We start from the raw sequence: 15,535 nt of genomic DNA on the forward strand, positions 1-15,535 counted from the left end.
TGCCGCCCCTGCATGAGCAATTCTGCGCTTTTTGGTGTCCTGGGACAGCATCGCTGAGGCATTCGCGTTTGTCTGCATCATGTCAATATCCGATAAGTCTACCTGCCCCTCGTCGTGTGTGCGCACCACATTATTTCGTTGTAAGTCGCCGTCCACCTTTGACACCTCGGTGCTTCCGACCGGCGAGATCTGAGCGTCAGTTGCTGGCAAATCCGGACGGGGGGTATCCAAACGTACTTCATGCTGCAATAGGGCCCCAGTAGCAGTACTGTCGTCCTCTGTAGTAGATGTGGTGGTCGGGGGTTGACGGAGTACCGCGGAATACCTCACGGGCAGTTGCGACATAGTGGATTGCACTTTCGCCTCACCTACTGGTATTTGCGGCACTCGTCTTTGGGGACAATCAGTGCGGACATGTCCGGGAGAACCACATGCTGCGCAAGTCCTCGGTTGACCATCATACATAACTATTGCTCTGTACCCGCAGACATTGATATACGATGGTATATGCTTTTGTAAATCAATTTTCACTTGGCGAATACCATTCAACACCGGAAATTTATGCATAGTAGACCACTTTTCCGCGACATTAGAGAGAACTGTACCGTAAGGTTTGAGCACAGAGTTAATTTGTTCGGCTGTAATTTCAAATGGCAGTTCGAAAATGCGAACGGTCCTAAGACCTAAACCAGCCTGAGTAACTTGCACATCTCCGATAGTACCGTCCGAATGTTTAAATTTCAGGGTCCCTCCACAAGCTTCAACAATGTTATCACACGTGACAGCATTTTTCAACTTAAGATAAACTGTACTACTACAGATCGACAAGTGAATTCCAATAAGATCGTCCATATTCAGTTTCAAAGAGTCTTCTATAAAGTTCTCTACTTCAAAAGATGTCGGTCGAACTAAAGACTGGTCAAACATCAACTTCAATGTGTCTCTTCGTGGTGGTTGTGCCATTACGAATTTCTAACCATGAATCGTTGTTACAGGGAAACAAGTACGCTAAGCGGCGTAACACTCACCACAACAGTCACGGCCAGCGGCGGCGAGAACGTAAACACAGCGCGTCCGCACAGCTCGCTCGCCGAAACCCACCCAACTGTCCCAACTGAGCTATTTCGGCTGACATTGAACGTTGCTGTTTGCATGTGTTCGTTCAGCTCTGCCTCGTTGCCAATTTCACAGTCACCTTCGTCTGATAAGACACAGGGACGCTGAAAGGCGAGCAGCCGATGCAGTGAAGTCCCACACACATTTCTTCTGCTTCCATCATCGTAACAAGCAAACATGTCGACTCGACTCGTGTAATATTCACTTCGCTGACTTCACGTGACGCCGCGCTGACGCTAGAAAACCCGTGCTATATCGAGGCCAGGGGCAACTCGTGTGCAGAGAACGAGACACAAGAAGGAGTGAGCCTCTCCACCGTATGAGAGGCAGTATCTAGCAGATACACACGGTAAAACATTCGACTTGCGTTAGCTCGTAAATTGCTACACGTCATCGTCTGCAAGCTAAAAAGGACACATCTGCACTGCCCAGTGAGGCGACACTTGTACTAACACCCGGTGGGCGGCTGTGAGACGGGGAGATGAGCTGCGGCTTCTGGGCGCGACTGTAACGCTGCGCCCTGGATCAAATAACTGGTGACCCACGTGTTTAGTAGTGACGCAACTGCTAGGATGCACCTGAACGTCCATCTTTTGAGAGAGAGAAAATTTTCGCAGTCGGCAGGACTCGAACCTACGCTCCCAGAGGGAATCTGATTTCAAGTCAGACGCCTTAACCACTCGGCCACGACTGCCGGTGGCAGAAGCGACTCCCGACAAGTGAAACCGCCATCTTTAGAAGCAATCTGATGGCAGAAAGCGGCGTGGCCTCACTCTTTCCTGTAGGGTTTCCATTAGCCGTTACGAAAGTGTATTAATTTTCGCCCAGACAGGGACTTGAACCCAGGACCCTTTGGTTGAAAACCTAACGCTCTACCGACTCAGCTATGCGGGCCCACGCACGAGCATTATCGTACAGCTGCGTGGCGAGCGAGTGATTCGCATGTTGTAATTACTGGCTTATGGCTTCCCACTGACGCACCGCTGACGCTGGTTTTCTGTCGTCTTAAAACGATGGACATACCTCCAAGCAGCTGCGAGATCTTAAGAAAAGAAACGCTGCACCACTGCCTTCGCCGCACTCGAATGATTCAATTGCGATTCTTAAAAAGAATTGAATGTTCGCTCTGTCCAACACTTTCGAGCACATCTGTGTACTCACGATCTCAGCGACGGCTTTCTGCAGTCCCAGCGTCAGTGCGAGGTGAACCGATGGCCACAGTAAGCAGCGGTCGTCGCGAAACTCAGTATTCTTAAACGGAAACTTTCGTCTTGTTGAGAATGGCGTCACTGGTTTGCACCCGCATTCGCCCACGCATGTCACATGTGTGCGAAAATTTTTGCTCCTCTTTACGCAAAATCGCACGCAGCCGGTAGGATTCGAACCTACGCTCCCAGAGGGAATCTGATTTCGAGTCAGACGCCTTAACCACTCGGCCACGACTGCCGGTACCGCGGTCTTGTCCCGACACATGCAAATGCTACCGTTTGAAGCACTGTGGTGTCAGAAAACGGCGTAGCTGCATTATTTTCCGTAGCGTTTCCACCGCTACCAGACGAATCGCTACCAAAGTTTTAAAATTTCCGCCTGGACAGGGACTTGAACTCTGGACCCTTAGGTTAAAAGCCTAATGCTCTACCGAGTGAGCTATCTGGGCTCGCACGACGCTGTGAAACCTCCCACGATGCACAACTATACATTGACTCATGTCCTTTACTGTTGTGCAATCGTTGCATGGGGCCGTTACTAATAAAACGTCGCCTAAATGCTGTCTGCAAACTTATCGCGCTAAGCTCGTAACACACTATCGAAGACTGCTGGCACTCGATGCAACAACAAATTGCACCAGTTGTTACGTCTCATACGTTGGAGCAGAGAATTGACGTGTTTTGTCGACACTCACTGGGCAATTGGAAAATTCGCAAGCATCTCGAATGCAATGTTCCCCACGTTTTCGCTCATTTCACGGTTCCGTTGAAGACGTTCTTCACCACCTGACACAGAAAAAGGAACGCAGTCGGTAGGGCTTTTTTGATTCTTTTGCTTCAAAGGGAGTTAGTTTTCTAGTGAGTTCCTCTTATGGCATGCACTAGACAACCAGAACTGCTACAGCAGAGAGTCATTTTTGTTGTCAGCTGTAGTTGCATTATCACCAACGCAGAGCAATTCCATTGGCGTCGCATCAAAACGAATACCTGCCGAAACCCGGGATCGAACCAGGGACCTTTAGATCTTCAGTCTAACGCTCTCCCAACTTTTTTTTTTTTTTTTTTTTCCAGCACGCTTCCACTGCGCCACTTTTTTTTTTCTTTTTTTTTCCCTTAAGCACTTTTTTTTTTTTTAACGCCTTAACCACTTTTTTTTTCCTTTTTTTTCGCTCTGCCACTTTTTTTTTATTTTTATAGTCGAATGCTCAACGACTTTTTTTCTTTTTTTCCTGGACCCTTAGTTGAAAAGCCTAATGCTCTACCGACTATTTTTTTTTTTTTTTTTTTTTTTTTTTTTTTTTTTTTTTTTTTTTTGCCCGCCGTAACCTTCTCATGTTAGTAGTGTGCGCTGGACTATATTTTATTATATGTTTTTTTATTTTTTTTATGTTTTTTTATTTTTTTATATTATGTTGTTTATTTTTTTACCTTTTTTTTCCTTTATTGTTCCTTATTTTTTTAATTAAAGCTTGGTTAGTTCGAGCGCCATTGGGTAGTTGGCAAAAAGTATTTTATATCTGGGGTTACTGACAAGTTGTGTCGCTTTACTTACACTGTAGATTCTGAAATCATCATACGTATCGTCTTTTCGTTTAGTCATAATATAATCTATTGTATGGCCTGCCAACCAGGTCCACATATTCCGTTTCGACGGGGGGAAAAGGTCGTTATCAGGCTGCAGTATCATCTCGGGTGTTATTGCCGTGATCGTAGTTCTCCCGACCAGCGCCAGTTGCCGCCGACACCATTCCCATATCTTTTTATTTTCCCCACAGATACATCTGTGCTGCAGTGTATCTATGAGGTCGCAGTCGCTGCACTTCTCGGTGGTTGCCAACTTGATTCTGTGGAGCTTTTCCTTAGTAGAAATTGTTTCGTTCACTACCTTGTACCACGTGGATCTGATTCCCGTATCCAGGACCGTATTAGTTATGTTCTTCCAGACCTTGGACCACCGTATATGTGGGTGCTTGATTTCCATTCTGTTCTTTCGACCATTGTCGTTCAGATACTTATACAGCTCTGCTGTTGTTTTGTCGCGTAAGACAGTGGTCTGCCGCCGAAGGTAACTCATGTCAAGAAAAAACCTCCTGATGTGATTGAATGTGGGCGGTATGGAGTCCAAGCGGACAGGGGCCTCTAAACTAATGGGCGTGTGTGACTCGATGACAGCTCTGAGTACACTGTGTGGGTATTCGTGATAAATTTGGAGAGTTCTATGTATCAGAAGTGCTCGACATTTAGCGTCAACATCGACCACACCAAGGCCCCCATGACTGGGGGGGGGGGAGTGTCGTCACATTGATTCCCACTTTGAAGATATCACCTCGCCAGAGGTACCAACCGACAGCTGCCATCACCCGACTGGCTATTTTATCAATTATAGGTAGTATTTGGCCCACATACCAAATTTTCGATAAGATTTTTGTGTTTACAAAATGTACCCTTTGTAGTAAATTTTGTACTCTACTATTATTCTGTTGCAGGCACGCTCTCGTCATGTTGAGAATGTCCCTCCAAGCCGCCGCTGTCGTTTTCAGAGGGCAACTGGACATTTTGAGACCGAGAAGTTTCAGATTGTCGGTTCGCTCATATTCGTCAGTCCCGTGGAAAGGGAACCCATTCCCCAAAGGCAGCAATTTTGTTTTACGTCTGTTGAGTTTCGAACCGGACGCTTGTTCATAGTCCTGAACGATAGACTGCACGTCACGAAGGTCATGTGCAGAAGTAAGCACTACCCCCACATCATCCGCATATGCAATGCAAGTAATGGTGCTGCCATATGTATTTATTCCTGGGAGCTGTTGATTGATCCTCCTAATGAGTGGCTCTATCGCAATGACAAAAAGCGTCATTGACAAGGGACAGCCCTGGCGGATAGACTTCTCTATAGGAATTGAGTGCGTAAGATGTCCATTAACGTTGATCTTTGACGTGGCCCGGTTCAAAAGATTTTTAATCATCTGGACGAATTGTTCTCCAAATCCAAGATGGGTCATCAACGGAAAAAGGTAATGGTGTCGGATCCTGTCAAAGGCTTTATTAAGATCGAGTGCTAAAATTGCCGCTTCCAGACCTGTAGTTGCGCAGTAGCTGATGATCTCTCTGTAGTCAGTCAGACTCTTAATGATCGTGCGCCCAGGAACCGCCGCCGTCTGACTAGGGTGTACTATTTTAGGAAGGACTCGTTTGATCCTGGCTGCCATGACGCGGGCTACTATCTTGTAGTCCGTGTTAAGTAAACAAATGGGGCGGAATTTATTCATGTCGTTACAGGGGTATTCTTTAGGGATGAGAACGATGATGCTGTCGTTGAAGCCTTCAGGTATATTTTGCCCTTCTTTAATTTCATTACATATTTCGACAAAACACCTTTCTAGCAAATACCAAAACTGTTTATAAAATTCCACCGGTAGCCCATCCGCACCAGGAGATTTATTTCCCTGCGCCTTTTGGAGCGCTGATTTGAGTTCTTGTGGGGTTATGTCCGCCAACAACAGGTCTACATCTGGTGGGTCCAGTCTTTCAGGTAGGCTAGTTTGCATACGTATCACAGACTCGTCGTCCGCGGGTTCCAAGGCATAAAGCTTAGTGTAGTATTCTGCTACACATGTCTTGATGCCGCCTTGATCATTCACCTGGTTACCGTCCTCTGTTCGGAGACTATAGATCATTTTACGCTGTGCGCGACGCTTCTCTGCCCCAAGATGATATACCGAGGGTATTTCCCCCGCCGTGCTATGATGGTCCCTGGAGCGGATCATAATACCTTCCATTCGTTTCCTCTTCAATGCCGTTAATTGCGCATTGACTTTTTTAATTCGTAAAAAGGTGTCTGCTGTTGGACAATTGCTTTCATATAATTCCCGAAGGCAGCGGAAGTACAATTCGAACATACTCTGTTGGTCGCGGTTTCGTTCATAACAGTACGTTTTTAAGCAACGGATGAGTTGAGGTTTCGCACATTTGTACCACCAGCATAAGGTACTGGGGAAGTTCCGTCGTCGCCTGCTGCAGGTGCCCCACACGACTTCCATTCGTGTTCGCAAATCATCTTCTTGAAGAACAGCGACGTTGAGTTTCCACATGTTTCTGCCACGAAAGATGTTCTGTCGAGGCATTTTCAGGAGACAGTGATAGGCGAGATGGTCAGAAAAGTACACTGGCCACATTTCAGGCCCTCCGACATTTGCACGTAAACACTGTGTGACATAAATTCTATCAAGTCGACTGGACGACGTAGAAGTGTGGAACGTGAAGCAGGGGCGGTCTCCATTAATGAGCTCCCACGTGTCAGTCAATCGCAACTCTCGTACGAGGCGGCCCAACTCCGCACTTTTATTAAAAGTCGGATGTTGATCTTTCCGCTTAAGCACGCAATTAAAGTCACCGGCTAAAACCATTCCCTCTCTAGCTCCTCTGATCAAATACAATAGGTCTTCGTCGTAAAAACGAGACCGTTGCTCTCGATTTTGGTGTCCGGAGGGGGCATAGATATTTACGAATCGAATCCCATTTATTGAACAAGATATTCCTCGGCCGTTTTCCAGCCGTTCAAAGTCAGATGCTTCTATTCCATCCTTTAATAAGATGGCGGTGCCAGATGCGCTACGTAACGTTGTGTTTAAGAATACTGCATAACCTGCAATATTGATCCGGAACCCACTAGCAACCTCTTGTAACATAGCAATATCAACGTCAGCGCTATAGAGGTAATCCCGGAGACTATCGACCTTCTGTATCGACGTGATTCTATTTATGTTCAGTGTGGCGATTTTATAAGTTTGCAGATGTGCCATGTAAGGGAAGACGATCCTTTTTGGTGGGGATGTTTCGTTGTGTTTAATAGATTTACTGATTTAAGTATTTATCATGTCCCTTTGTCAACGCTTACTGCAAATCGTATCATTATCAAGCATCACCAGTTGGCTAGCATGTTGGTGGACCACCACTCCCTGACGTCCGGAAGTTAACATTTTGGGGTGTCTGAATCCCGTACGTTGTACGCCCATCCTTTATCTGCAGTGCACGAATTAGTAAAATTCCGAGTCCTCATCATCCTGCTCCCGCGTGAACCGATCGCCTCCGTGTTCCTCGCCGTCGGTCTTTCCCTCCATCGTAGTAGCTGTGGGTGCATGTCCGCGGCCCTCGACATCGTCTTCCATCTCCTGGGCCCAGTCCAGCATGGAATCGTCTGTGCGTGTACGTTTCTTCTCCTCGACCATGTCCAATGATTGTTTATCCTTCTTCTTTGGAGGGCGTGTTCCCGAACCTGTAGAGCCAGATGCGTCCAGAATGTCCGGCGTACGGTCTGGCACGTCCTCCTTCCGTGATTTCTTAAGCGTCTTCGGGCTCTGTGGGCGGTGTTCCGACGACGTTTCGTGCATTATATGATAAAACTGCGTCGCTTTTTCTCTCAACGGTGGTGCACATGTTGCCGCCCCTGCATGAGCAATTCTGCGCTTTTTGGTGTCCTGGGACAGCATCGCTGAGGCATTGAAAGGTGGCTACACTGTGCCACTGCGCCAGAGAGTGCGCCAAAGAGTACTATTAAGCCGCCTCCACAGTGCGTGTTTAGAGTTCGTGGCAGTCTGTGGTTGTCGAGAGTTCATGGGAGAGTGTGTGTTAAGAGCTCGTGGTTGTCGTGAAGTTGGAGTAAGATGTTGTAGTAAAGTGTTGCTCCTTGTTTTATGCAGTTATTTGATGGGAGAGATAGCAGATGTTATTGTAATGAGTGCATTTCGTCAATATATATGAAGGTAAAATTTATAATGTTTTTTTTTTATTAATTGTCTATCTGAAATAATGTGTCACTACAGGTTCAGTCAACAAAGCATCTGGCTTGTGTTCTTGGATTAGAGTGGAATTCTGGTTTTCTTGCGTAATTATAGTTTTCTAATTTTCTTTTGTCACGTCTGTATAGTTGGTATTTAAAAATTCTTGTCTTGTTGGAAAAGAACCGTGCCAGATGCATACGTTGAGTCACACTCCCACATACAGAACAGTTACATTTGTGCTTGGATTTTGTAGGTTTTTTAGTTGCTGGGGACTTAATTAATTAACTGTGTTTACGAAAATTTTCTTACATTGTTCCTTGCAGTCAGATAGCGTAATAATTCTAGTCAGGGCCAACCGTTTACGAGACATGCGTAATCGGACAGACAGTTACTAAAAATAAAAGTATTTTCAATAAATAAAATTAATTAAGCCCCCATGCACGTGGCGACCGCTGCTTCGGATCGTCCCTTGGAATTTTTCTGATTGTGAAAATTGTAGACTGTAGTATTGTTGTAGTAATTTGTAGTTAGTAATTGTAGTCTATTTTGCATGTGTAGATTTGGTAATTGGCATTCTTCTAATGGTATTTTTCAAAATTTAATTTTTTTTATTGCCTTGTATACGCGTTTGACAATTTTGTGCAATTATTTCAATTGTTCGATTGATCGTGTTTGAGGGAGTCATTGCATTTGAATGGTATTGTTGAGATAAAGAGTCACCGTGTGTAATTTTCGTACAGTGACGAATCTTTCGTATATTTTGTAAATGATTACGCGATCAATGAAAAAGGCAAAAATGATGAATAGTGAGAATAACGAAATTGTTCACATGGTGAACTCGCCAACAGAGGAAAACAGTATGGTGGATAATGAGGTGGAAAACAGTGTAATAAGTCGGGAAAATAGTCCGGAACCATTTCAAAATTTTTCTCAATCGGAAAATTCACAGAATCTGAGATTAACGACAGAAGATTCTGAAAGAGTATCGAACACAGATAGCTTTACAGCTATGACGAAGGAAACTGGTATTGCGGGAGATGTTAGGGGCGAAAATAATTTTGAAACAGTTACCATGGGGCAGTTGATGAGTGCAATACTAAATCTGGGATCACAGATGGGAACAATTAAAACTGAGATGGGAACAATTAAAACACAGATGGGAACAATGGAAACACGGATGGGAACAATGGAAACTCGGTTTAGATCTGAATTACAAACACAGATGGGAACTTTGGAAACACGGTTAGATTCAAGAATAGGGACATGTTTCAAAAATATGAAAGATGAACTAAAGAAAGAAATCAGAGAGGAAGTACAACCGATTCTGAATTCTCACAATAATAGATTAATTGCAGTAGAAATCAGACAAAGGGAACAGGATAGAGAACAGGAAGAAAGAGATCGCGTGATAGTACAGAATTTTTCAGAGTTAAATTTACAACGTGCAAAGGATAAGAAAGAAATATTTGAGAGAATCGAAGGATCCGTACCAAATGACAGATTAAATAACCTAACACAACAATATGAACAGCTAGCTACCAAATGTGACAATACTGAAACCCGAGTCGCGACACTTACGGAAGACGTAAATAAACAGAAAGAACAATTAGGTGACTTATCGGAAAGAGTTGAGGAAATTTCAGATAAACTGACAAATCTTAGTTTACATGGGGACAGAGATTCGGATGATACAGCCCCATTACCATTTGCAGAAACCGAAGAGTATCAGAACATAAATAAGCATGTTGAGAATCAGGGAAAATTTAATGAACGCGTGAAAAGGGAATTTGAGGCATTACGAAAGCAAGTCAAGCAGATCGAAGGGGAAATTGTAGGAAAAGATAGCAGAAGAAATTTCGAATCACAGACAGCAGAGGGGTTTGAAGAAAATAATTTGTTTCATTTACGGGATGCAACAAGAGAGCGCCAGGCGCGCGAACTTTACAATAATCGACATTCGGACTGGGACAGACGCGGTAGGTCTTTGTCGCCACGAGGCGAAAACTTTGATTATAAACACTTTTTGACTGTCCGGAAATTTAAGATCTTCCGCAATTCTAAGAATGACATACATCCATGTGCATGGCTAGATCAATTTATGTACGCACTTCCACCAAATGTGCCACAAGGTCACAAACTAGAAATTATGTGCAGTTATTAAAGTCCTCAGGGGATTCACTACTCTAAGTGAATATGTGCGGTAGCGAGCATAGGGCCCCGAGCTGTAGTGGTGCTATTTCTCTTTTAGTTTTCTGTACCGCTGCCTACTCTTTTACTATTCTTTGCATCTGTCAAAACAACTCTTCGACTATCAATCTATCTAGAGAGTAAGTAGACAATAACCGGATTTGACTAATGTACCCAGAAGTGACTTCGGAAATTACCGTTTGGACTTACTATATTTTCAGCAGCATTCATTCGTAGCCTAAACGAAATGTTACCTGTTTATATTCGTGACGATATTACTTCATATGACTTACTGTACCTTCAGCAGCATTCATTCTTAGCTTAAACGAAATGTTACCTGTTTATATTCGTGACAATATTACTTCATATGACTTACTGTATCTTCAGCAGCATTCATTCGTAGTTTAAATGAAATTTTACCTGTTTATCTTCGTGACAACATTACTTCTTATGTTGACGACATTCTTATTGCTAAACGTTCTTGGAGTGAGCACAACAAAATTTTGGACTCATTATTACGTATCTTTGCAAAAGTTGGCATTACAGTGAACTTGGAAAAATCTGAATTTGGTCGTTCTCAGGTGAAATTTGTCGGTCACATTATTGCTACAGAAGGTATTCTTCCTGATCCAGAGAAACTAGATGCTATTCAGTTCGCAATGACATTCTTTTTAAACGAAAATCGGTCGACAACTCCGTTTGGTTAGTTTGTATTCCTGATGAGTGGGTCAATAAATTGATTTGGTATACGCATTTCAGTTATGCACACTTTGGTCCCAGAAAATGCTTTCATAAATTATGAGAAAATTGCTACTTCAGTAATATGGAAAAACGTATTCGATCTGTTCTTGCCAAATGTAAATTATGTCAAATGGCTAAGCCTCCAACGATTTCTCACAGAGCACCGTTGTTTCCTGTCATTCCAGCGAAATTAAAGGACATGGCTGCAGTCGATTTGTTTGGTCCAGTGGTTCGTTCTACTAATGGTTTTGCGTACATTTTCGTAGCAGTGGAACTGACGTCAAAATATGTGTGTTTTACACCTTTACGAAAAGCAACAGCTCGTTCAGTATCTAATGCTTTCCTCAAACATTTTCTTAAAGAAGTTGGTCATGTTGACAAGGTTATATCAGATAATGGATCACAGTTTCGTTCTAAAATTTGGCTTCGTACTCTACAGCGTCGTAAAATTAAACCAATTTTCATTTCACTTTTTCACCCTCAATCTAACGCTTCAGAGAGATGAATGAAGGAAATCAATAAATTGTGCCGTCTTTATTGTCATCAGAATCACAGAACTTGGGATCAGTATCTTCATATTTTTCAAAACATTCTGAATGAACTTCCTAATGACTCAACTTCTTTACCGTCTCTATTGATATTAAAAAATAAAGTACCAACAAATCGCATTTCTGAAATCGTTCCTTTTCCGCCTTCACGGAAACTGCGGCATTCTGAAGTTGTCAACCTGGCTCTACGAAATATTGCATCTGCGGCTGCTAGAAGAGAGAAATCAGCTAAGCGTCCTGGTCGTTCAAAATTCTTGTTAGTTGGTCAGAAGGTATTAATTAAGTCCCATCGTTTATCTCACAAAGGAAGAGGCTTGTGTCGCAAATTTTTTCTGCTTTATAACGGTCCATATAGAATTCGCAAAATTATACATGATAACACTGTTGAAGTAGAAACTCTTAAATCTCGACGCTCTAAAGGAATACATCATATATCAAACGTTAAAATTTTTGTGGAATAACATACTTTGGAGAACTAACAGCTAGATGTAAACATGCGGAGAGTACAAGGATACCGCGCTGTGTTTTGGCGGCGGCACATACTCAAAGCAACAGTCAAGTCTGCGCGCCGCACAAGGCAGTCGTTGACCGCAAACAATTGCTTCCTACGTCACGCGCCTACAGCTGATCGAGCGCTCAGTGCGAATGCACTGACAGCCGTAAACAAACACACAGTCTAATTTCTGCGACTAAATTCTGTATAAAGCTATAAGGACTTGTTGAATTGTGTTATTAACATTCAGTATTTTGCAGGATACGGTTGTATAAAATATTTAAGACCTTCAGGTAAATTCTGTGCGTGTCCGACGTTAAGACGACTTGCTATCGAGAAATTTTCAGGAAGAATGTAATTTCGAAGAAGAAACTAATAAACTAAAAAAAGGTAACTATTAATTGAGTTTATTTTCAGGTAACAAATTTCCACTTAGGTACGTACTTTAGACGTAATTTGCTGCTCGCGATTACGTGATTCATACTTTGTGCTAATTTCATGTTCTATGAATTTACTTGTGAAGCGACGTGCTTGTGTACATTTACTGATTTTGACAATTATTGATTAATGAACTGGGTTGTGACTTGTATATATTATGCATCGCTTGGCTGCACTGCCTTTTCACTGATGTCATTTTTTTAATTATGCGCCTGCTGTGCTTATTTATTTAAATTATAATTGTCACCTGATTTATTGTGCTGATGTGTTTAGGTATGTAAGTTATACTTTGTCATTTATCTGCTTGCGTCTTCATGTTTACTTATTAAGATTACATATGAACATTTATTTGCTTTTGCTGATATGATGCTAATGACATGTTTACTGCTTTACGTATGGATTATAATTGTAACCTGATTAATTGTGCTGACTGTGATTATGTATGTAAGTTATACTTTTTGGATTTATCTGCTTGCGCATCCATGTTTACTTGCTAAGATGACATATGAACATTTATTTGCTCAGGCTGATATGATGCTAATGACTTGTTTATTACGTAAGATATATGTTTGCTGCTTTTTGCATGGATTACATATTTACACATTTCTGTTTTGTTGCCATAACTGCTCTTTAATTTGGTATATAGAAATGCTGATATACTGTGTATGAACATAGAGTTTAGGTCACATTACTGTATTAATTATAGATTGTTCGCTTGGCAGAGCCTCGTTGTAGGAATTGTGCTGCATCCACTTGTTGACATTCTGTTCTTTACTGGTCTATTTACTCGCTATTGCTTGTTTTGCTTACGCTCAGTGCCTTATATTTTTAAGATAAGAAAATTCACTGCTATAATTCGACGAACGACATTAGTACAAGAAAGTCATTGAAGTCACATGAGCTGAGGTTTTATGGAAGCTGTATAAATTTATGCAAATAGGAAGGAGGCTAACGACATGACAGACCGAAACTAGGTTTAGACCATTAACAATTATTACACTGCATTTTTCGTAAGCAATTGAAATAGGAAGTGACACTTGACACAAAAAATACTCCACATGTTTGCTTCTGCTATGATTCTTGAAGTGGTGTACACACTGTGAAATATTATGATCATTCACACTCCGTAATCGTACTTAATTACTGAGAGTTATTCGAACTAAGTCTGTTAGAGGTCAGGTATGCATTTCTTTTATTTAATGATGGACAAGGAACCAAAATGTATCTTATAATTGATAATGAGTAGAAAATTTGGGTCAGATGGATTACACAGAGGTTGTGTGTAGACACTGTGTCTTCGGATTGTATGGGATGCTGAATTGAAGTTGCATTAGGATTTTATCTGTACTTGTTCGAGGAGACTGACTAGAGGAAAGAGTTGTGTTGGAAGTGAAATGATATTGGTGCTGAGGTTTATATTTATCGACGTATTATTGAGGTATTGAGAGTATATTAAGTTGTTGATTATTGGAGTTTTTGTGGACAAGAGGTAAGGTAAATGATATTGATGATAAGACGTATTGAAGAGGTATTAGTGACGTATTGAGATTATGTGATGCAGATGATTATTGGAGTTTTGGTGTATAAGAGGCAAAGTAAGTGAGGAGCATATTTTTTTTTGTTGTTGGTCTTATGGAACAAGGAGGATGAAGATAGCAGACTAGAACATTAAAATAGAAGGAAGATGGTCTATACACACACTTTGTTAAATAACTAAGCAGTATATATTTTTTTTGGAGAGAGGAAGTAATTGCATATCTTGGCTCACTGACAGTTGTTCAACAACAGTACATTTTGATCTGGCTTGGCAAACATTGGTCTTGACATGATGACTATGACGTTGACTAACTACTATTGACTATTATACATTGCTGCCACTACTACTTGATACACATGATGAACATCAGATTTTGACAGAATTACATTTACACAGTTAACACTATTCAATTACACAGTAGTACTTAATGTGGATGAAGGATGAGTGAGTGTGTTTTGTGTGTTTTCCTTTACTAATCCTAACCACCTATCTCCTGAATATTATTTTATTTGTTTGTAGTGGCTTGCACTGACACCCATGAATATTATAGGTTTACTGGTATTTGTGTATTGTAATAGTTAATAGGACAATTATCTGATATCATTTGTGTGTTTGTTATGATTTGTATGTTACTGTAAAAACACTGTATGTGTATTCAAACTATTGTTCATGCCTGGACTGTCTGATTAGTGAAGATAAATATTCTGAACTGTTACCTGCACTTTTCAATATGAGGTGTGACATTTGGTCGTGTTTAATTTCTGCTGATGAACTGTGTGATCAGTGCTAGTGAATTTTTTGGAACGGCTTCTGCTGAGAGATGTGACTTTTTGCTGTCTGCACCTACTCAATATTGCTGGGTGCCACGGATGGACTGCTTCTACTGAAAAGATGTCCCCTGTTGCTGTGTGCACCTGATCAACATTGCTGATGCCACTAATGGACTGCTTCTACTGAAATGGTGTCACTTGTTGGTGTCTGCACCTGCTCTCAATATTGCTGGGTGCCACTGATGGTCTGCTTCTACTGAAATGGTGTCACTTGTTGGTGTCTGCACCTGCTCTCAACATTGCTGGGTGCAACTGATGAACTGTTTTTACTGAAATGAAGTCACTGGTTGCTGTCTGCACCTGCTCAACATTGCTGGGTGCCACTGTTAGAACTGTTTCTACTGAACTAATGTGACTTGTTGCTGTGTGTACCTCTTGAACTTTACTGGGTACCTCTGATGGATTGCTTCTACTGAAATGAAGTCACTTGTTGCTGTGTGTACCTCTTGAACTTTACTGGGTGCCACAGATGGAACTGCTTCTACTGAAATAATGTCATTTGTTGCTGTCTGCACCTGCTCTCAATATTGCTGGGTGCCACTGATGGACTGCTTCTACTGAATGGTGTCACTTGTTGGTGTCTGCACCTACTCAACATTGCTGGGTGCAACTGATGGACTGCTTCTACTGAAATGATGTCACTTGTTGGTGTCTGCACCT

General features: G+C 42.1%; 3 non-coding genes across 3 annotated transcripts; all 3 read right to left on the reverse strand.

The window, feature by feature from the left end:
- Positions 1-1,728: 1,728 nt before the first annotated feature.
- Trnas-uga lies at positions 1,729-1,810 on the reverse strand. Its single transcript has one exon. It is a non-coding gene; the product is annotated as a tRNA-Ser (tRNA).
- A 670-nt stretch (positions 1,811-2,480) lies between these two features.
- Trnas-cga lies at positions 2,481-2,562 on the reverse strand. Its single transcript has one exon. It is a non-coding gene; the product is annotated as a tRNA-Ser (tRNA).
- Positions 2,563-2,700: 138 nt separating this feature from the next.
- Trnak-uuu lies at positions 2,701-2,773 on the reverse strand. The gene has a single exon. It is a non-coding gene; the product is annotated as a tRNA-Lys (tRNA).
- Positions 2,774-15,535: the final 12,762 nt, after the last annotated feature.

This window comes from Schistocerca piceifrons, chromosome 3, assembly GCF_021461385.2.
Source record: "Schistocerca piceifrons isolate TAMUIC-IGC-003096 chromosome 3, iqSchPice1.1, whole genome shotgun sequence".
Classification (NCBI taxonomy): domain Eukaryota; kingdom Metazoa; phylum Arthropoda; class Insecta; order Orthoptera; family Acrididae; genus Schistocerca; species Schistocerca piceifrons.